Below are 23,232 nucleotides of genomic sequence, written 5' to 3' on the forward strand. Positions count from 1 at the left end.
TATTCTGTTCCATTGATCTATGTGTCTGTTTTGTTTCAATACCATACTGTCTTTTTTTTTTTTTTTTTAATTTTTATTTATTTATTTGACAGACAGAGATCACAAGTAGGCAGAGAGGCAGGCAGAGAGAGAGAGGAAGGGAAGTAGGCTCCCCGCCAAGCAGAGAGCCCGATGCGGGGCTCGATCCCAGGATCCTGGGATCATGACCTGAGCCGAAGGCAGCGGCCTTAACCCACTGAGCCACCCAGGCGCCCCAATACCATACTGTCTTGATGATGACAGCTTTGTAATAGAGCTTGAAGTCTGGATCTGTGATGCCACCAACTTTGGCTTTCTTTTTCAACATTCCTCTGGTTATTCAGGGTCTTTTCTGGTTCCATATTAATTTTAGGATTATTTGTTCCATTTCTTTGGGAAAAAATTGATGGTATTTTGATAGGGATTGCATTAAATGTGTAGATTGCTTTAAGTAGCATAGATATTTTCACAATGTTTGTTCTTCCAATCCATTAGCATGGAACGTTTTTCCATTTCTTTGTGTCTTTCTCAATTTCTTTCATGAGTACATTATAATTTTCTGAGTACAGATTCTTTGCCTCTTTGGTAGGTTTATTCCTAGGTATCTTATGGTTTGGGAAGCAATTATAAATGAGATCAATTCTTTAATTTCTTTTTCTTCTCTCTTGCTGTTGGTGTATAGAAATGCAACTGATTTTATATCCTGACACTTTACTGAATTCCTATATTAGTTCTAGTAGTTTTGGAGTGGAGTTTTTTTGGGTTTTCCACATAAAGTATCATATCATCTGCAAAGAGTGAGTTTGACTTCTTCTTTGCTGATTCAGATGCCTTTAATTTCTTTTTGTTGTCTGATTGCTGAGGCAAGGACTTCTAATACTATGTTGACTAGCAGTGGTGATAGTGGACATCTTTGCCATGTTCCTGACCTTAGGTGGAAAGCTCTCAGTTTTTCCCCATTGAGAATGATATTTGCTGTGGGATTTTCATAGATAGCTTTGAAGATATTGAGGTAGGTACCTTTTATCTCTACACTTTGAAGAATTTTGATCAGAAAAGATGTACTTTGTCGAACACTATTTCGGCATCTATTGAGAGTATCATATGGTTCTTGTTCTTTTGTTTATCAATGTATTCTATCACATTGATTGATTTGTGGATGTTGAACCAACCTTCTAGCCCAGGAATAAATCCCACTTGGACATAGTGAATAATCCTTTTAATGTACTGTTGGATCCTATTGGTTAGTATTCTGGTGAGAATTTTTGCATCTATGTTCATCAAGGATATTTGTCTGTAATTCTCCCTTTTGATGGGGTCTTTGGTTTTGAGATCAAGGTAATGTTGGCCTCATAAAATGAGGTTGAAAATTTTCCTTCCATTTCTATTTTTTGGAACAGTTTCAGGAGAATAGGTATTAATTCTTCTTTAAATGTTTGGTAGAATTCCCCTGGGAAGCCGTCTGGCCATGGGCTCTTGTTTGCTGGGAGATTTTTGATGACTACTTCAATCTCCTTACTGGTTATGGGTCTGTTCAGGTTTTCTATTTCTTCATTATTCAGTTTTGGTAGTTTGTATGTCTTTAGGAATGCATCCATTTCTTCCAGATTGTCAAATTTGCTACATATAGTTGCTCATAATATGTCCTTATAATTGTTTGTATTTCTTTGCTGTTGGTTGTGATCTCTCCTCTTTAATTCATGATTTTATTAATTTGGGTCCTTTCTCTTTTCTTTTTGATGAGTCTGGTCAGGGGTTTATCAATCTTATTAACTCTTTCAAAGAACCAGTTCCTAGTTTTGTTGATTTACTCAACTGTTCTTTTGGTTTCTATTTCATTGATTTCTGCTCTGATCTTTATTATTTCTCTTCTCTTGCTGGGTTAAGGCTTTCTTTGCTGTTCTTTCTCCAGCTCCTTTAGATGTAGGATTAGGCTGTGTGCTTGAGACCTTTCTTGTTTCTTGAGAAAGGCTAGTATCACTATATACTTTCCTCTCAGGATGCCTTTGCTGTGTCACAAAGATTTTGAACAGTTGTGTTTTCATTTTCATTTGTTTCCATCAGTTTTTTCAATTTTTCTTTAATTTTTTGGTTGACCCATTCATTCTTTAGTAGGATGCTCTTTAGCCTCCATGCATTTGAGTTCTTTCCAGCTTTCCTCTTGGATTGAGTTGTAGCTTCAGAGCATTGTGGTCTGAAAATATGCAGGGAATGATCCCGATCTTTTGATACTGGTTGAGACCTGATTTGTGACCGAGGACGTGATCTATTCTGGAGAATGTTTCATGTGCACTAGAGAAGAATGCATATTATGATGCTTTGGGATGAAATGTTCTGAATATATCTGTGATGTCCATCTGGTCCAGTGTGTCATTTAAGGCCTTTATTTCCTTGTTGATCTTTTGCTTGGATGATCTGTCCATTTCACTGAGGGGGGTGTTAAAGTCCCCTACTATTATTGTATTATTGTTTATGTGTTTCTTTGATTTTGTTCTTAATTAGTTTCTATAATTGGCTGCTTCCATGTTAGGGGCATAGATATTTAAAATTGTTAAATCTTCTTGTTGGACAGAGCCTTTAAGTATGATATAGTGTCCTTCCTCATTTCTTATTATAGTCTTTGGCTTAAAATCTAATTTATCTGATATAAGGATTGCCACCCCAGATTTCTTTTGATGTCCATTAGAATGGTAGATTGTTTTCCACCCCCTCACTTTAAATCTGGAGGTGTCTTTGGGTCTAAAATGAGTTTCTTATAAACAGCATATTGATGGGTCTTATTTATTTATTTTTTAATCCATTCTGATAACCTATGTCTTTTGATTGGGGCATTTAGACCATTTATATTCAGAGTAACTATTGAAAGATATGAATTTAGTACCATTATATTGCCTGTAAGATGACTGTTACTGTATTTTGTCTCTGTTCCTTTGTGGTCTACTACTTTTAGGCTCTCTCTTTGCTTAGAGGACCCCTTTCAATAATTCCTGTAGGGCTGGTTTGGTGTTTGCAAATTCTTTTTAATTTTTGTTTTTCCTGGAAGGTTTTCATCTCTCCTATTATCAATGACAGCCTAGCTGGATATAATATCCTTGGCTGCACGTTTTTCTTGTTTAGTGCTCTGAATATATCATAACTAGTTCTTTCTGGCCTGCTGGGTCTCTGTGGATAAGTCGGCTACCAATCTAAAGTTTCTATTATTGTATGTTATAGCCTTCTTGTCCCGAGCTGCTTTCAGGATTTTCTCTTTGTCACTAAGACTTGTAAGTTTTTCTATTAGATGATGGGGTATGGACATATTTTTATTGATTTTGAGAGGGGGGTTCTCTGTGCCTTCTGGATTTTGATGCTTGTTTCCTTTGGCATATTAGGGAAATTCTCTACTATAATTTGTTCCAATATAACTTCTGCCCCTCTCTCTCTCTTTCTTCTTCTTCTGGGATCCCAATTATTCTAATATTATTTCGTCTTATGGTATCACTTATCTCTCGAGTACTCTCCTTGTGCTCCAGTAGCTGTTTGTCTCTTTTTCGCTCACCTTCTTTATTTTCCACCGCTTGGTGTTCTATGTCACTAATTCTGTCTCCTGCCTCATTTTCCTAGTAGTAAGAACCTCCATTTTTTACTGTACCTCATTAATAGCTTTTTTTATTTCAACTTGGTTAGACTTTAGTTCTTTTATTTCTCCAGAAAGGGATTTTATTTCTCCAGAAAGTGATTCTCTAATATCTTCCTTGCCGTTTTCAAGCCCAGCTAGCACCTTGATAATTGTCATTCTGAACTCTAGTTCTGACATATTGGCAATGTCCATATTAATCAGGTCCCTAGTTGTCAGTACTGCCTCTTGTTCTTTCTTTCTTTTTTTTTTTTTTTTTTTGGTGGGTTTTTCCACCTTGTCATTTTATCCAGATATGGATATGTGAATAAGAGAATAAAATACTAAAAAAGGTGGCAAAGACCCCAGAAAAATATACACTAACCAATCAGAAGAGACCCAAAACCAGAGGGAGAAAAAGGGGGAAAAATAAAAATAAAAAAATAAAGATAGATAGACAGATAGATAGAATAGACTGGTGAATAGAATAGAGCCACCCACTTGATTTTGGGTGTATTCTAGTCTCTCAGAAGAGACTGCCTCCCAAAATTTTAAAGAAAGAAAACATATATATACACACACACACACACACACACACACACACACACAAATAATGGTAAACACGATGAAGGGATGGAATATGACTACAAAGATGAAAATTTAAAAAAGATTCTAAAAAAGGAATTGATAAGATAATTTGGTTGGAAAAAGGAAAAAGAAAAACAAAAGAGGAGAGAATGTGATCAGACTGGAGACTAGAACAAAGCCGTGTACTAAATTTAGGGTATACTTTGATCTATTAGAAGAAATTGTATCCCAAAATTTTAAAGAAAAAAGAAAACATATATGTATACAAAAAAATAAGGTTAAATATGATGAAGGGATAATATATGACTATAAAATTAAAATTTTTAAATATTTTTTAAAAAAGGTATTGTTAAGATAAAATAGTTTAAAAACATTAAAAGAGGAAAGAGGAAAATATTTAAAATATAGAATAATAAAAAAAATTAGTTTTGCAATACTAAAGGATCATGGGAAAAATGCCATGAATTCTATGCATTGTTTTCCCCTAGCTCTGGAGTTCCACAGTTCTCATTAATTGGAAAACTTAGTCTTTGCTGGCTGTTCTTGCTGATCTTTCGGGCAGGACCTGTTGCTGTGATTCTTAAATGTCTTTGCCCTAGACAGAATTGTACCACCCTTGCCAGGGGCCAGGCTAAATAATCTGCTCTGGTTTGCTCTCGGGAGCTTTGGAGGACAGGAATGAAAATGGCAGCTTCCCAATCTCTAACCCAGAGAAGCTGAGAGCTTGGGGCCCCACTCCTCAGTGCACCCTCAGAGAAAAGCAGTCAATCTCTCCCATCTCCCTGGTCTCCAGCCACAGTCTGAGCTCACCCAGCCTATGACCTGAGCATTTCTATCTCTGGTGTACAGCCCCATTTGGAGTCTCCAAACCCAGCAGATTCCTGCCACATGCTCCTGCACGACTCCACCCAGAGGAGAAAGGAGGGGGTCTCCCCAAATCTGCCACTTGTGGGTTTCCTACTTGAAGAGTGGTGGCCCGACTGAGCCTTGGATCTTGGCTTAAGGTAACCCTGACCTGAGAGCTCACTTCTTGGCTCCATTTTTGCAGCTGGCTTCCCGGCTCTGATACCTGGCAGTTCTGCCACACTCAGACACTCCCAGGCTTTTTGTGACCCTGCAGGTCCTGAGACTACACTGTCCCCATGAGGGCTCCACCCCCGCTTGGTTTCTGGAGTGACATCCCTCAGTGGAACAGACATCTAAAAGTCCTGATTTTTGTGCTCCACTGCTCCACCACTTGCCAGGAGCTGGCCCCTCCCCCCCACGGTTTATCTTCCCATCGCTTTGGATTCACTTCTCCTCACACCCTACTTTCCAGAAAGTGGTTGATTTTCTCTTCTTAGAATTGCTGATCTTCTTCTCTTCTATCTCCTGTTGAGTTTGTAGGTGTTTGGAATGATTTGATAACTATTTAGCTGAACTCCTGGACCTAATGCTGTTTCAGTCTACTACTCCTCTGCCATCTTGCTTTAGTCTCTCATTTTCTAATTTTATTAATATAACCAATTTCACATTACATAATGCTGCATCATAAGGAAGATGCCTTAATAATTTAAATACAGACCATGAGGGCGCCTGGGTGGCTCGGTTGGTTGTGCAACTGCCTCCAGTTCAGGTCATGATCTCGGAGTCCTGGGATTGAGTCCCACTTTGGGTTCCCTGCTCCATGAGGAGTCTGCTTCTCCCTCTGACCTTCTCCCCTCTCATGCTTTCTCACTGTATCTCTCTCAAATAAATAAATAAATAAAATCTTTAAAAAAGATAAAAATAAATATAGACCATGAAATTCCCCTTTAAAATGGCTATATATGCTATTCTTCATTTTATAAATTGCTTATAATTTATAAATTAACTTTTACCCATAAACTCATCAATTTTTGATATTGTTAAACTTTTAAATTTGGTCAGTTATAATGGTATTTAGTCTCTTAAATGAGCTCATAGGGCGCCTGGGTAACTCAAACAGTTAAATATCCATTTCTTGATTTTGGCTCTGGTCATAATCTCATAGGGTAATGAGATTGTGCCCCAAGCTGGCCTATGTGCTGGGTGTGGTGCCTACTTGGGATTCTCCCTCTCTCTCTTCTTCTGTCCTGCTTCACCCATCTCTCTCCCTCTCTAAATAAATAAATAGACAAATAAATAAATAAATAAATAGACATTGCCTGATTATTTCTCAGTTTGAGCATCCTCTTTTATATTAAATGTGCCCTTCTATTTCTTTTTCTAGAAATTACATATTTAAATGCTTTGTTCATTCTTCCATTGGGTTACCTTTTTCTAAATGATTTTTTGGAGTCTCTTCTATAATGAAGATATTAGTGCTTGGTTAGGTATCTGCTTTAAGTTGTTATAGTGCTCCTTGTCATGCATAATTTTCCCCATCAGTTTATTTATTTATTTATTTACTGAATTGTAGTTAATATACAGTGTTCCATGTTTCAGGAGTATAATATAATCATTCAACATTTCTCTATATTATTCAGTGTTCATCACTGTAAGTTTACTTTTAATCTCCTTCACCTATTACACCCATCCCCTGTCCTAGGTACCCTCTGGTAACCATCAGTTTGTTCTCTATAGTTAAGAGTCTGACTTTGGTTTCTCTTTTTTGTTTTGTTTCTTAAATTCCACGTATGAGTGAAGTCAAATAGTGTTTGTCTTTTCTGTCTGACTTTTTTTCATATAGCATTATAACCTCTAGGTCCATCCATATTGTAGCAAATGGCAAAATCTCGTTCTTTCTTATGGCTGAGTAATAGTCTATTGTATATACATATACAACATCATCTTTATTCATCTATTAATGGACATTGGGATTACTTCCATATTTTGGCTATTGTAAATAATGCTGCAACAAACACAGGGATGCATATATCTTCTTGAATTAGTGTTTTTCTTTTTGGGAGCCAGGTACTCATTAGTGGAATTACTGGATCATATGGTAATTCCATTTTTAAATTTTCAAGGAAATTTTGGCTATAGCAATTTGTACTCCCACCAACTGTGCACAAATATTCATTCATAAATATTTAATACTGACAGATTACTTCAATGATCTGTGCATTAGTGCCATACTTACTGTTACAATTTCTCTGTAATTCTCTCTTGAACCCATCCAACCAGGTTTTCACCTCTACCAATTTCTTAAAACTGCACTTGTCAAAGTCACTGTTGACATCCACCTAGCAAAATAAAATGGCTGATTCTCAGTCCTCAACTTACTTGATCAATTAGTGACATTTAATGTTTGATCATTTCCTTCTTCCTTGATATAGTTACTCTAACTGGCTTCTGGAACCACACTCCACCAGTTTTCCTGTGACTCCCCTGGCTGTTCTCCCCACCTGGCTTTGCTGTTTTCTTCTCTCCTCTCTTTTCTATCTCTATGTATGTCCTTGGTGATGTGCTCTAGTCTCAAGACCTCAAATGCCATCTACTTATCTATAATATTTTCCAAATTTATGCCTTAACCAATAAAAAGATTTCCTTCCTCAAACTCTACACCCATAGAACTAACTACATACCTACTCAGCATCTTGGATGTCAAATAGACATCTCAAGTTGCACATGCCCCAAACCCATCTCCCTTAATCTAATCTACTCACAATTCCCCCTTTTTAGTTAATAGTGAATCTATCCTCCCATTACTTAGGCCAAAAAACATAGACTGATCCTTGATCACTCTCTTTTTCCATCTAATCAGTCAGAAAATCATCTTGTCTCAAGCTTCAAAATGCATCCAAAATATGATCACATCTTATCACTTCCAATGTGACAGATTGGTCTGAGCCACCACTACCTGGGCTCTAACAATAATCTGACTAGTCTCTTTCAACCATCCCAGCCCCCAGCCTAGTACCTATTGAACAGATTAGTCATGCCTCATGATTTTTTATAAAAGAAAGGCAGACCATGCCATGTTTCTACTCAATGTCTTAAAATTGTCCGCTTCACTCAAGAGTAAAAGCCAAATTCCATATAAAGGCTTTTGTATCCCTACATGATTTGGTGTTTCATCTAAGGCTTTGATCTAATTTCTCACTATTATCCTGCCTGCTAACTCTGCTCTAGTTCCTTTTTGCTCTGTGAATACATCAATCATGCTCCTGACTTAGAGCCTTTGTCCTTACTGTTCTGTCTTCTTGGAATAAATACTCTTCCCTTAGATACTGAGGTAGTCAACTCCCTGGCTTTCTTTAATGTCTTGATAAAGTATTACCTTCTTAATGAATAGATTATTTGAAACTTTAACAGTGTCTCCCCAGTATCCTATCATTCTGGATCATCCTTTTGTGTGCTTTAAATTTTTCTTTATTTTTAAAATAGTATGTAATTTACTAATCTGTTACATTTCTTGTTTATTATATTCCCTTCTGCTAGAATGTAAACTCACTTAGATCAGGGATTTTAGTTTGTTTGTTTGTTTGTTTTCTGCTGAATCCAAAACCCTCATAACAATGATTGGCATGTTGTACATTTTCAAGAAACATTTAATAAAGAAAAAAAGGGATGTCTGGATGGCTCAGTCCATTAAGTATCTGACTTCAGCTTAGGTCATGATCCCAGGGTCCTGGGATCGAATCCTGAATGAGCTCCTTGCTCAGCGGGAGCCTACTTCTCCTTCTGCCTCTGCCTGTTTATATATTTATAATCCTTTACATTATTTTCAAAGTAGAATTTTCATATAAATTTTTAAAATTTTATGGTATAGAGAGCTCTGATGTTGTTCACAGCATTTCTCAATCCCATCTTCTTCACATTTAGCTGTCTTTCTGGAGAGCAACCATTTTTAAATATTAATGTGTCTTTCCTATTCTGATGATTATTTCCATACATCTGAATAATATCCTATGTCATCACTGTTTTATATTTTGTTTTCCCTTAATTTTCTATTTTTTTCTTTTTTCTGTACTTACATAAAATGCTTTTTTGAAAACTAATTTTTCCCCCCTCTTAATCCTATGGTTTTGTCTATGTGCTTATTCTTTTTTTTTTAATTTTATTTTTTATAAACATATAATATATTTTTATCCCCAGGGGTACAGGTCTGTGAATCGCCAGGTTTACACACTTCACAGCACTCACCATAGCACATACCCTCCCCTCTATGTGCTTATTCTAAACCTCCCTATACCCCATACCAAAATGGTCTTCTTTGAATTCCTTCTTCTGAGCAAAGTTATATTATTTGTTTGTTGAGGCCTTCTGCATAGACCTCATCTGAGGAAATCACTTACTACTTTCTAAGTTGTATCAGCTCCTTCTAGGACTTTGTTTCTTGATTTGCTCCCTCATTTTGCTGCAGTATGTTCTGAATGATTTTCCCAGCAGAGCGTTAAGGCAGGTAAACTATTCAATTCCTTGTATTTTGTGGCTGCTTTATTACTTGCTCACTTGATTCACATATTGGCTGAAATGCTGAATTGAAAATATGAAATAAAAATAATTTTTACCCAGAACTTGAAGACTTTTTCTTGATGTTTTGTAACATGTACAAATGTCCATTTAAAACCCTAAAGCCAGTCTGATCTAATTTTCTATTTTCCTTTTTCTCTCACAACCTTTCAGGATCTTCTCTTAATTCTTAATATTAAGCAGTTTTGCAACAATGGCTCCAGACATAGTTCTCTATTAGTTCAGTCTCTGTTGAATTTGGTCAGCTCATTCACTTTGTAAACACTTGTTTTTATCCATTCCTAAGAATTCTCCAATCCCCTTCACATAACTCTATTATTTCCTCTTTTTATCTTCCAAAACTTATAAGAATTTCTAATTTGCTGATATTTCCTTTTCTGTTGTTTAGTTACAGCTTATACCTCTTTTGTCATTTGGTATTAGTTTAATGGACTTTGCAAAGGGGAGGAAATAAATGTTGCTAAACTATTTTAAAATATTTATATACTTATATTTAGAACTTTAATTCATTTGAAATTTGTTTATATTTATGTTGTGAAATAGGAGATCAAATTTATGTCATTTGCCAAAAGATTATTGACTGATTATTGACCACTAGTCTGAAGTAGCTATTCCCTCTACCTGAACACTCCTCCCTCTGCTCCATACTCAGCTTGCATCTCAATTCCTTAGCAATTCTTAAGTGACCATCCATTCTGTATGGCTTCTCTCATTATTTTCTCTTTCATCATCTTGGCTATTTTCTTCTGGGAATATAGAACAATCTCTAATTATCTTTATTACTTACATTTTTTTGTTGTTTATTGTGTGTTTCTTCTATCATAACATAAACTCCTTGGTTATAGAGACTTTGTTGGCATTTTCCTTTACTGTATTCAGAGTTTTAGGTAACTGTTTTTTACAGCGTATACACAACTAAATGAATACAAGGATATGTGTGTCTGTATAAATAAATATATGTCTATATAAATGTGTATATATACTTATATATATGCATATATACTTAATACATACATACATTCATATGTTGTATATATGAAATAAAATCTTGGAGAACAAAATTTTTTTTGCCTTGTCTTGACAATCTGTTTATTTTATTCATCCATCAAAATTTTGAATTTTTTTGCTTAGTTTATTCTTTGATCTTAAAAACTTGCTTTTATTGTTGTTTGGGGGAATGAAACATAGTTTTGCTGAAAGGCTAATGCATGCAGCTGCTGGTGTAATGACATATTTGCATACAGCTACAGATTAAAGTTTATAATTTTAAACTTAATTATTGTAAATGTCTAAATAACAACATTAAGTTTCTCAGATTAAAAAATGATTTTATCAGAAATATTTACATGGGATAAGAACATGAACTATAAACTTCAGGAAAAGTCTTTGCTATAGTTTTCACATAACCTTTTAAGGAAGACATTTTTAGTCCAAGAGGAAATATGAAGTTTCATCCAGACAAAGAGTCTATGTGCTCTGCTTTCCAAAAAGACAGTGATACTCTAAATCAAATAAATGATAGTTTTACTACTCTTTGGAAATACACTAAAGTTGAAAAAATTGAACACTGAATTTGTCAGATAACATCATTGGGAAAACATATCCTTACTTGAACTACTGTCTTGAAGATCTAACTGCTATGAAAATAAAATAATAATAATTACTATTATATGATTTATTATAAGTTTGTTGAGTTCCATATCAACATATTTTAATTATCACATAGGATTTTCTTGGTTTAAAAATACATATTACTCATCCCTCTAGAGACATACTTCAAGTACTATTTATTCATTTATTCCAAAATGTTTACTTAATGTCCTATTTGCCAATCAATGTTCCAAGTATCAGGAATGCAGCAGTAAACACCAAAATTCCTGCTCTTATGAAGTTATCTCTTAGTTGAGAAAAATATCAAAATAAAGTAAAATAAATAATATTTCAGATAATAAGTTTTATGGAGAGAAGTAAAACAGAAAGAAAAGAGAGAAAATGCAACACAGAGAAAATGTGACACATCTTTAGCTAAGTAATTCAGTTAAACCTTTTGAGAAAGTGTCATTTGGGTGAGGTCATGGAGATGGTGAGGGAGCAATTAATGCAGCTATTCAGAGAATATTGTTCTAGGCAGAAAGAATAGCCAGGATGAAAGCCCATAGGAGCCAGCATGCTTATTAAAGTTTTTCAAAGAAATCATCCAGTAAAATATCATTGCAAATTTTTGTTTCTCAATACAGAGAACCTTTCATAGTAGATAAGTCTCTCCTAGATATTTCAAAACATCCTTTAATCCAACAGCTCCAAAATTGAGCACATTATTATAACTGTCAAACCTAATTCTCCTTTCACTTTGCCAGAAAATGGTATGTTTTTACATATAGTTGCTCAAGTCAGAAAGCTGAATCAATATATGACTTACCTGTTACTGCATACCACATTATCTTAAAATTTAGTGGCTTAAAATGACAATAAATATTTATTAACCTCAAAGTTTCGGTGGGTCAGAAATTTAGGAACAGCTTAAGTTGGATCTTTCATTGGGTTGCTGTCAAGATGTAAGCCAAGGCTGCAGTGGTATGAAGGCTTGACTGGGGTAGAGAATCTGATTTCAAGGTGGCTCAGTCAAATGATTGACAATTTGGTGAATTCTCTTGATGGAAGCCCTCAATTTCTTCCATGTAGCTATTTGAGTGGCTGGGAGAAGTGAGTGATTCAAAAGAGAGCTAGATAGAAACTGCAATGTCTTTTATGACCTAAATACAGAATTCATGCACCATCATCAAGTCACTTTCAACAGGAGAAAAACTGGACTCTACTCTTGGAAATGAGGAATGTCAAAAAAAAAAGTTGAATTAGTATTTTTAAAATCATCATAGTTATGCTTGAGATGTTCCCCTTATTCACATTCAGTTCCAAATCATCACTAAATTTTGTGGATTTTGTGGATATCTCTTAGATTCTTCTACTCTTCTCCAACTCCACTGCTATTTAATTACTGAAATTATCCTCAGCTCTCACCTTGACCACTGGAATTGTTTCCAAATGGGGCTTTGGACAAAAGTCCATGTATTATCTACAAAGCAGTGCATGATCTGGTACCTACAAGTCTCCAGCCTCATTTGTTATTAATATTAACACTCTAGCTCTATTCCAGACACACTAATATTCTTTTAGTCTCTGTTACATTCCATGACACCACAAGTTCAGAGGTATTTTCTCTTGTATCTATCCATTCAGTCTTTTCCTGTGGGAAATTCTGGACTACTATTTTATCAGTCCCTCCTCTTAGAAATTTTCACTAAATTTTACATAAATTGATAGATTTCTTTTGAATTACTTAGAATTTGGCTGGAATGTCAAAACCGAAACCAAACTACTGAACAGGAAATGATATAAACCCAAATTTGTTTTAAATATTCACTCAATAGTTGCAGTCTGAAAGACTTAATGTTCTGAATGAAAAGTTATTTAATTATTTAAGCAGCAAACTAGTGTGTCAGTTAAGTCACTTAAAACTATACATTGGCAATGTTGACTTGTACCCTCTTTAGCTAAAGTGGTTTCAACCATAAGTTGAATCCATGAACTGAAATGGATCAATCAATTTTTTTCTTTTATGCTGCTCAGTCTTTCCTGAAGCTTGCCTAAATTTTTCTATACTTGAGTACCATCGAATACAATTAAAACCATCCAGAGCCCTTTTATATAAATTATGTTTAGTGAATTAGTGAATTTCTCTTTATTTCACTTAAAAATATCCTTGACCAAAGGAGTCATGGTATCAAATGCAAAATCCAAACATTAGCAGTTGGCATTTCTCAAAAAAATTATATATATATATATAGAGAGAGAGAGAACAAGTATTCAGAAATAGGAACATTATCATTTCTTTTAGCAAAGTTATCTATGAAAAATGTGTGCCACTTTAAGTCTCCATTTTAATACTGGTAAAAGAATATCTGTCTTGCTAAAGGCAAAACAACTAGTTAATGACAAAACTGGAAAAAAATATAAGCCTCCTTGCTTTCCATCTGGAAATTCAACCATTGTACCATGATGACTTCTATTTAATTATCTTGTGCACTGAACACATAACAGAAATCATTAAGTCTATTCTAAGTAATTTCCAATGTATCTGAAACACTTAATTAGTTTTCTTTAAAATAAATAAGTCATTAAGAAGCTACAAATCAGTGAGTTAATTAGCTGTGTTATGCCCTTTTAGTTCTTTCAGTTGAAATAAGCTAAAGCCAAAACTATAAAGAAATACGGTACTACTCATGAGGATAGACAGTTTATACAGAAGTTATAACAGAAGTTTTCCTAGAAGTTATAACAATTATCATAAATTTTGAGCACAATATTCTACTAGTATTGAGTAAAATAAGTGATTTTATGATAAAAAATGAATATTGTAGATAAAAAGATTGTATAAAGATTAGAGTTAAGAAATTTCAAATGCCTGCACTATCTAATCCTGTTTCTATTTTTACTATTAAATGAGGTCTTCCTTCTTCATCCTATCCCTTTCCTATAACCCTGTATTTACCCTTCATATACAAACACAAACAATATATAATTATCACTAACAACTAGCAAGCATTGAACATAGACACCATAGACCCTAAAAAGCACTAAATTATGTAAGCACTGAAAGTAGACACCATTGCAATATCCCCATGACATTCCAATTTACAACTTTCCAGTTCTACTATTAAATGACAGTTTTAATGATTTGATGATTTAAGTTCCTCTTGCAGATTTCTGTATCTTGATTTGTTCCTATTTCTGAATACTTGTTCTAAGATTGTCCTTGGTTATTCACTATCATCACTCCTAAACTGGATAGAAGGAGAGAAGGAGAGAAAGTTGGATCTTCTTTTGTGATAAACATATACTCTAAGCATGATTACTCCTAGAGTTGGAGGGTCATAGTCTGATGTTTGACATCTCCATCATTATATTTAGTTAATTTGTTTCAAAAATATTTATTCAGTTGTTACTCTGGATGCTCTGGATTTCTTCTGGGTCTATTAAAACAATTGGAACAGTCATGTTTGTTTACATAGTAGATCTTACAAAGTAGAAGATAGACATTGATTGATTAATTCTACTAAAATGACAATTGCAATTGTGAGAAGTGCTACTAATGAGGAGCACAAATGTGGGAAATATTTTAACAGGATTTTACAAAATCAGAGAGAAGAGTTAAATTTCTTGAGAAAATGATACTTAAACCTCGATCATAAAGATAAGTAGAAATTAATTAGATAAAAATAGGGCCAATGAGCATTCCAGGCAAAGATAACGTCTAGTGGTAGGTTGTATCAGAGGAGCTGAGGAGAACATGGTGAGAAGTCATTGGATTACAGATCTAAATTAGAAGGTAGGGCCAAGCGGATTGACATGATATGTGAAATAAAAAAAGGAGTCAGGATTATAAAAGATTTTTATCCCAAGAAATGGAAAGATGGAGTTGCCATTAGCCAAGTTTGAAAAGAATGAAAAAGAACAAGTGTGTGTGTGGGAACAGGAGTTTGATTTATGTGCGCTCTTATTAGAAAGCTGGGTGGCCAGGAATCTGTGATTCTTTTATTCTAGTTTCAGAAATTGAGATGATTCTAAGTTATGCCTAGTCTCTTGCAGGCCTCTACATTTCTGGTCCATTCTTACACAAAAGTCTTTGAGATCTTAAAGCCACTAGTAGGAGTTCACCCTTTGGATGAGTCCTTGAATACAGTTTTTGTCCCACTAAGTCCATAAAGCTTTCAAAACTTGTACACAAATTGTAAACCACTCAGCTACTACTCAAGTTAATTCCCCACCCCACCCCACCCCCAAGAGAAATGTAGTTCTAAATACTTGGCTCCCTCCTATGAGTTTCCTTCATCTTACGTCAGTCATAGCCATGTTATTTTCCATTGTGTTTTTAGCTCTTCAATGCACAGATTTGTTTTAAATTTGTCTAGTTTTCAGTATAAAGTTCTATTTGTTTAAAATGCTGGTTTAGGGGCGCCTGGGTGGCTCAGTGGGTTAAGCCTCTGCCTTCGGCTCGGGTCATGATCTCAGGGTCCTGGGATCGAGTCCCACACTGGGCTCTCTGCTTGGCAGGGAGCCTGCCTCCTCCTCTCTCTCTCTCTGCCTGCCTCTCTGCCTGCTTGGTCTCTCTCTGTTAAATAAATAAATAAAATCTTAAAAAAAAAAAAAAAAGAACATTTAAAATGCTGGTTTAAGGGGCACCTGGGTGGCTCAGTGGATTAAAGCCTCTGCCTTCGGCTCAGGTCATGATCCCAGGATTCTGGGATTGAGCCCCGCGTCGGGCTCTCTGATTGGCAGGGAGCCTGCTTCCCTTCTTCTCTCTCTGCCTGCTCTCTGCCTACTTGTATCTCTGTCTGTCAAATAAATAATAAATAAAATCTTAAAAATAAATAAATAAATAAAATGCTGGTTTATACATTTAATGTTAAGTGGATTAGCAATAAACCTCTCTATATGTTAATTTCTTCACCTGCAATACGTAGGTTATAATACCTAACTACCAACATCATTATGAGAATTAAATGATATCATGTATAGGTGCTTAAGAGATCAGGAAGCAGCTATCATATTTATCATATTTATTATAAATTAAAATAGTCTAGGCTCCATCAAACTGCAGATACGAGTTCAGAAATGAGATCACTTTAAAATGATAATCATATTTGACTGTTGTATTGCTCACAGTAGCAAGAATCAAGATCCTAGTGCCTTGTTAACTTTTAGTTATTTTTCTGAGTCTCCAGAGATATTCTAGAATAGTTCTTTTATATTCCTTTACTATGGTCTTCTTTTTCAATAATTAGTGTCATCAAACGATCAACTTAAAGCCTGCTTCACTGCATGTGTCTTCATGGCAAAAAATGATTCCTTTTCTAAGGCAGAATGCTTTCATGTGAAATACTCAAAAACTTCACATATTCCTAGATGTCCCAGTTTTTCTTTAGTTCTCTTAATGAGACCAAAGCCATAAAGAAATGGGAAGAATGCACATCTCTTTAATTCTGTGTTTTGACTTTTGAACAAATATCAATTACTTATATTTCTAAAACTCACAAAGTTCCAAATAATAACTGTGAACACTTTCTTCACAAAGCATTATAGCCCTACAAGACTGGTCGTAGAGCTATAAACTACAAAGTAAACTGTTTTTCTCCATCACACCCTAAACCTTCTCTGCCTCAGGAATCTGGGCACTGATTTATTCTCTACAAGTCACCTTTCCTTCTGTGCAAATCAATTCAAGAAAATAGATGCATCATGATTTGTGGCCCCATGTGCCAAGACTTGTCTCAAACCCTGTTTATGTTGCCCAGCTAAATCTTTCATATATTCTCTCAATTTTAAGATGAATTTAGCAGAGATAAAAAGTTATTGACAAATATACTAAATTTATCTTAGAAGCACCCATATTTAGTGGTTATTTCTGTCCTTTAAAAGTGGACGTATTTTATTTTCCTGTCTCAGTGAGAAAGACAAAGGGGAGAAAAGAGGAAGGAAAAGGACATCTTTTCGATGAATTTTGATTTTTTTTTAGAGAGAGAAAGAGAGAGGGTGTGAGCAGGGTGAGGAGGGGGCAGAGGGAGAGGAGAGAGAGAATCCTAAGCAGACTCTGTGCTGAGAATGGAGCCAAGAGCATAACTTAAACCAAAACCAAGAGTTGACGCTTAACTCACTGAGCCTCCCAGGAGCCCCACATTTTTATTTTTATTTTAATTCTTAAGAAAAAAAATAAGAAAAATGTTTCTGTCAGAATTTCTTCAGAAATTGAAGTCTCTGAACTTTCAAGTAGCATGTCTTTCTACAAATAAGAATATATAAAATACTTAACAGAGACAAATGTTCGTTAATGAGAATGCATATGAGTCCACACACAGTTTCCAAGAAGAGTTAATACTAAATAGTTAAGAGTAGTTAAGAATAGGTAAGGGTAAATAGTAAATAGTATAACTAATAAATATAGTACTCGATGCAGTAAAGAAAAGAAGAGCCAAGTATGGAAGGCAGACGAATTAACAGATTTGAGACATTCATAAATAAAAACTTCTAGGGGCACCTGGGTGGCTCAGTGGGTTAAAGCCTCTGCCTTCGGCTCAGGTCATGATCCCAGGGTCCTGGGATTGAGCCCCACATTAGGCTCTCTGCTCAGCGGGCATCCTGCTTCCCCCTCTCTCTCTGCCTGTCTCTCTATCTACTTGTGATCTCTCTCTCTGTCAAATAAATAAATAAAATCTTTAAAAAAAATAAATAAAATAAAAACTTCTAAAAAATTCAAAGCTATTTGTTTCAAAAATAGTGATCATGAGTAATTTGCTAAGAACCTTAGTAACTTGTTATAAACATGATAGTTTTATTGGTCCTCAATATGTTTGTACAGATGATGATGTTGAATATTTAAAAATGAGAGAAAGATTCCAGATTGGTCATATAAAGCTTTATTACCAAATGCTCTCTTCAGTGACGGTCTTCAATACTTCTCATAAGATAACCTACTAATGTTCACATGGTGCAAGCCTCAGATATTATTGTATTATGAAGAAAGTTCTAGGATTAATAAGACAGAGCAGAAGGGTGCCTGGATGGCTCAGTTGGTTAAGAGGCTGACTCTTGATTTCTGCTCATGTCATGATCTCAGGGTCTTGGGGTAGAGCCCCACCTTGCATGCCACACTCAGTGGGGAGTCTGTTTGAGGATTCTCTGTCTCCCTCTTCCTCTACTCTTCTCCCCAGTATGCTGTCTCTCTCAAATAAATAAATGAATAAATCTTTTTAAAAAAATATGCCAGAGCAGGAATCGTAGGTGATAGGCAGTCTTCTCATATGCATCACCTCTAGCATTTTCAGAAAAGGAAGGGATAAATGATGTAGATATTTTTTTAGCCAATTACCCCATGTAGTTTTGTTGGCAATAATTCCTTCTGAGTCAAAATTGTGAATCTTTAGAAATAAAATCAACTGTCTCTAAGTGGTTGGATTGGTTCTGTGTCATTGAAAGGAACATAACTAGTAAAGAAAATTGGAATATTTCTTGGCTCAAATTTTCTCATTTTTTATAGGCATCATTCTGCAAAGCTTGGTTATGAATCTCTGTTACAAAACATGAAGATTTTGCTTAAAATGGTAGAAAGAAGAGAGCCAGCCAGCCAATCATTCTCTTCACTGTAGCCTCACTTTCCAGCTCCTGCTCACAGATACTTCCCAGGGATTCTCCGTAGACTTCAAAAGGACTGAGACAGAGTAATCTACTGAACTGTGAATACTTTAAAGATTCAAATTTGTGTTCTACATACTTCAGCTTCTTAGTACAGTACTTTGTACCTAATAAATTGTGAGAACTCAAATTCATTGTTTCAACATTTAACAGATTTTTAAGTGCCTTTTGACATGAGAAAGGATATTTTTATATAATAAAAATGCACTATAATTTTATAGTTAGTGAAATTCTCTCAGTTTTACAAACCTCTGTAAATCCTTTCCTCCACAAAAACAGTGAGAAAACTATCAAAAAAATGTGACAACCAACTTTTTCAGAACTCTGGCAAATAATCAGAGATTTGCAGTAATACATGAAGTAATTAAATCAAGAAAGACAGCTGAATATTCATGAAGAACAATGGAATTTGTGGCTGTAACTGTCCTATTCTTGTCCTCCTTCCTTAGTGGCATGGTAGCATTGTAAATCAATGGCTTCCAATTACAGGAAAAATCAATAACCTGGAAGTTATTGGAGTGGGCAGAAAGGAGTTTGAATTCCTTTAAAGCCTCATTGTTGGAGGTCATTATTTGACCTCTCTGGAGGTTTTCTGGAAGATTCCACTTGCAAGACTGCTTCAGACCTAACTTGGAGCTTACTCAGTATGAAAAGTCTTTTTCCTGGCAATGTTTGTCAAAAACACTTAGAAACAATGTTTTAACTTCCTGGGTGCCTGATGCAGTGAGTAACAGTGGGGACAAGGAGCAGACTAATCAAAAAGCTTTAAAGGAAAATCAATGGAATGGGTATGTCCATAGAGGTTTGGAAAAGCGCACATATTTCTGGGTATCTAGAAGAGTGCACATATGTATGGGGCTATAAGCATGCCCAGAATTATAGGCCTAGTTGCATCCTTTCAAAATTCATATGTTGAAATCCTAACTCCCAATACCTAAGAAAGTGACTTTCTTCGGAGATAATTAATATAAAATGAGGTCATACGGGCTGGTTCTAATCTATGACTGGAAGAGGAGATCAGGACACAGACAGGTGGAGAGAAAGAAACAGAGAGGAAATGACCATCGGCAAGCCATAGGGGAGGCCGTTAGAGGAGATTAGCTGTGCCAACAACTTGATCTTGGACCTCTAGAATTGTGAGAAAATTAATTTCTGTTGTTTAAGCCACTTAATCCATGATACTGTTAAGACAGCCCTACCAAACTAACAGAGTTGTGTGCATGCTCGGGAAAGACCTGAAAGGATCTTAAGCTCTGAACACTGGCTGGCCTTGAAGCCCTGTGCAAATGGCAAATAAAGGCAAAGGCAGAGTTATCAATTGTCTGACTCAGTATTGAAGGTGTGACCTCATTAACACAGAGCCTCTAGAAAATTCTGGGAGATTTATTGGTTTTAGAAATTTAAGAAAATCCCTGTCCAATTATTAGGTGATTTCTAAGTCACCTAGACAGATAGTTCCATGGTCATACACAATAAAGAATGTAGACTTTACAGAATTAGCTCAGAAAAGCCAATTAAAAAAACAACAACCACCACCACCACAAACCTTAGGAAGGAGGGAGAATATGATTTACAGAATTGACATACTGTATTATATAAAATGTCCCATTTCCAGTAAAAATATTATAAGACATTCAAAGGATAAAAGGTCTGATTCATACACAGGGAAAAAGGACAATCAATAGAAACCTCCCTGAGAAAGCAAAGATAGCGGAATCACAGGACAAAGACTTAAGCCAGTAATATTTTTTTAAGATTTTATTCATTTATTTTAGAGATAGAGAGAGAGCTAAGGAAGGAGCAGAGGGAAAGAGACAAGCAGATTCTATGCTGAGCATGTAGCCGAACACAGGGCTCAATCCCATGATCCTGAGATCATGACCTGAGCCAAAATCAAGAATCAGATTCTTAGCTCACAGAGTCACCCAGGTGCCCCAAACTTTAATCTAGTTATTTTATTTCATTTTTTAAAAAGATTCATTTATTTCTTTGAGAGAGCATGAACAGGGGTAAGGGAAAGAGGGAGAAGGACAAGCAGACCTCCCACAGAGCCCGTCATGGGGCTCGATCCTAGGAGCTTGGGATCATGACCTGAGCAAATGCTTAACTGAGTGAGTCACCTAGGTGCTCCTAATTTAAATACATTAAAAACAAAACAAAACAAAAAACAAACTAAAGGAATCCTTGTCCAAAGAATAAAAAGGAAGTGTGGCAATAATATCTCCCCAAATACAAAATACAAATAAAGAGATAGAAATTTTAAAAAAAGAACAAAAGAGCAGTTCTGGAGTTGAAAAGTGGAATCACTCAATGAAAAATGCACTGGAAGGCCAGTGCTAGTTTCCTGTGACTACTACAACAATTTACCACAAACAACAGTGATTTATTCTGCCACAGTTCCAGAGGACAGAAGTCTGATGTCAGTTCACTGGGCCCCAAACAAGGTGTGAGTAAGACCACACACCCTCCAGAGGCTCTAGGGGAGAATTCCCTTTCCTGCCTCCCCTGACTGCTGGTGTTCATTGGCTGTGCACATCCCTCTAATCTCTGCTTCTCTGGTCACAGTGCCTTCCCCCTCTGTCTGTAGTCAAATAGACCTCTCCCTCTCTCTTGTAAGGATACATGTCACTGCATGTAGGGCAGACTTGGATAATCTGGAATAATCACCCTCATGCAGTGCAAAATGTGAGCGATTATCAGTTTAGCATACATAATAATTCTATTGTTTTTTAAGAGATGAAGGGCAGGGTGTTACTGGGTCAGATCCAGGTAAGTTGGTTTATTTGTGGTTAGGAGCATGTAGGAGTTTATTTTCTGATAACTGAAAGGAAGGTTTTGTAAAAGATATGCAGGGAATGGTTTAGAAGCAGCAATCTGTAGTTTTGAGGGCTTTGACAGTCCTTTCTGCCCTGTGTTCTTGGGCTATGGAAAATGAGCAAATGCTGCTTAAGAGGACAGGTGAAATTTACGTAAAACCAGATGGTAGAGAAAGTTCTAGAGTTATTGAGAACATAGTGGTTTATTACTGATATTGTTATTGTTATTATTATCATGATCATTACATTAGAATAAAGTTTCCAGAGATCATGGAGGCATGGAGTTCAACTGACCAGTAATAATCAGAGGGAAAATGTCACAAAGTAATATAAAGCCAAAAAAATAGAGAGAGGAGAAACTTCTAGTCAGGTAGAAAGCATGAAAGACAGAGAGAGAGCCACTGGCCTGAGCAGTGACTAAGAATGTCCAGAACTAGATAGGACTTTAGAACTGCGCAGTAGTTAATGGATGGTGTTAGCTGGGATCCTCCACTCTCAGAAACATCACTTTCACATTATGATTGTTATTGGATTTTAAAATTGTGCCTCTGTGTGTGGTAGATAATTCAACAGTGATAGCTGTTAAGACCCGTTTTCACTACTTATTAAAAATTCCGGCAGGAGGAATTTGATACTGCTGACATCAAGCTGTGACCACAAAGATTCAGGGCCTGGCAATGCTCTGAGTTGAGTGACAGACCTGGGAGGCTCTGATGACTGACAATCTCCAGGAAATAACATCAGCTTGAATATATCGGTTTCTAGCACGTGTGCTCAGGAAGTCTGTTGTACTTCCCTGAGCAAAGCTCTATAGATGAAAAGAATTATTTCATCTTAGCAAGCAGGCCCTGGCATTCTGTGGACCAGTCTAGGTGAAGGAGGAGCTGGATGGGGTGTTGTGACATTTGTGGGTTTCTAGGATGAGCGCTACATAAAACAGAAAACATTTGAATGAAAAAAAGAAAAGTGCAGTAACTCCTTACTTTTCCTGGACACACACTCTCATTGCATAATCTCCTGGTGCAGTAATGACATTGATGGTAATTTCTCAATTTTAATGCACAAAATTTTAGATCTGAACAAAAGGTACTATAGATGAATGACATAAGGTGAAAGCAGAATGAATTTAACTAGATATGTTACTAATCTAGGAAGCATCTAATTGAAAAAAAGAACATTACTGTTTAATCTGTAGGATAGAAGTTTTATTACCATTGAAAAGAATTCACAAAACTTGAAAGGTGATGCTTTTCCCTCAATAAAACCGATAAGAGTTATTTCACAGCTGAACTTCACTTTTCTTATGCTTGAATCACTAATAACACTTCTAACTAAAATTTACAATTAAAAGTCAAGTTTGGATAAATACAATATTTGAAAGCCTACTAATTTGGAAATGGCTTTGTTTCCAGACTTAACACAAAATAGTGTGACCTCTGACCTTTGGGCCGAGTACATACAAAACCTTATAAATACTGACTGTAGATCTATAAAGACCTACCTGTCATTAGATAACATTCACTGCTTGGTATAGAAAGTTTTCCTTTTTGT

The 23,232-nt window shown here is 35.7% G+C and overlaps 1 protein-coding gene across 2 annotated transcripts in view; it reads left to right on the top strand.

Annotated features, from left to right (window-relative positions):
* The window catches only part of LOC111156394 (glycine receptor alpha 3), a 215,918-nt gene that overhangs the window by 24,015 nt on the left and 168,671 nt on the right, over window positions 1-23,232 (top strand). The window lies entirely within an intron of this gene.

The sequence above is a fragment of the Enhydra lutris genome, unplaced genomic scaffold, assembly GCF_002288905.1.
Source record: "Enhydra lutris kenyoni isolate GAN:26980312 unplaced genomic scaffold, ASM228890v2 scaffoldscaffold3, whole genome shotgun sequence".
NCBI classification, from domain to species: Eukaryota; Metazoa; Chordata; class Mammalia; order Carnivora; family Mustelidae; genus Enhydra; species Enhydra lutris.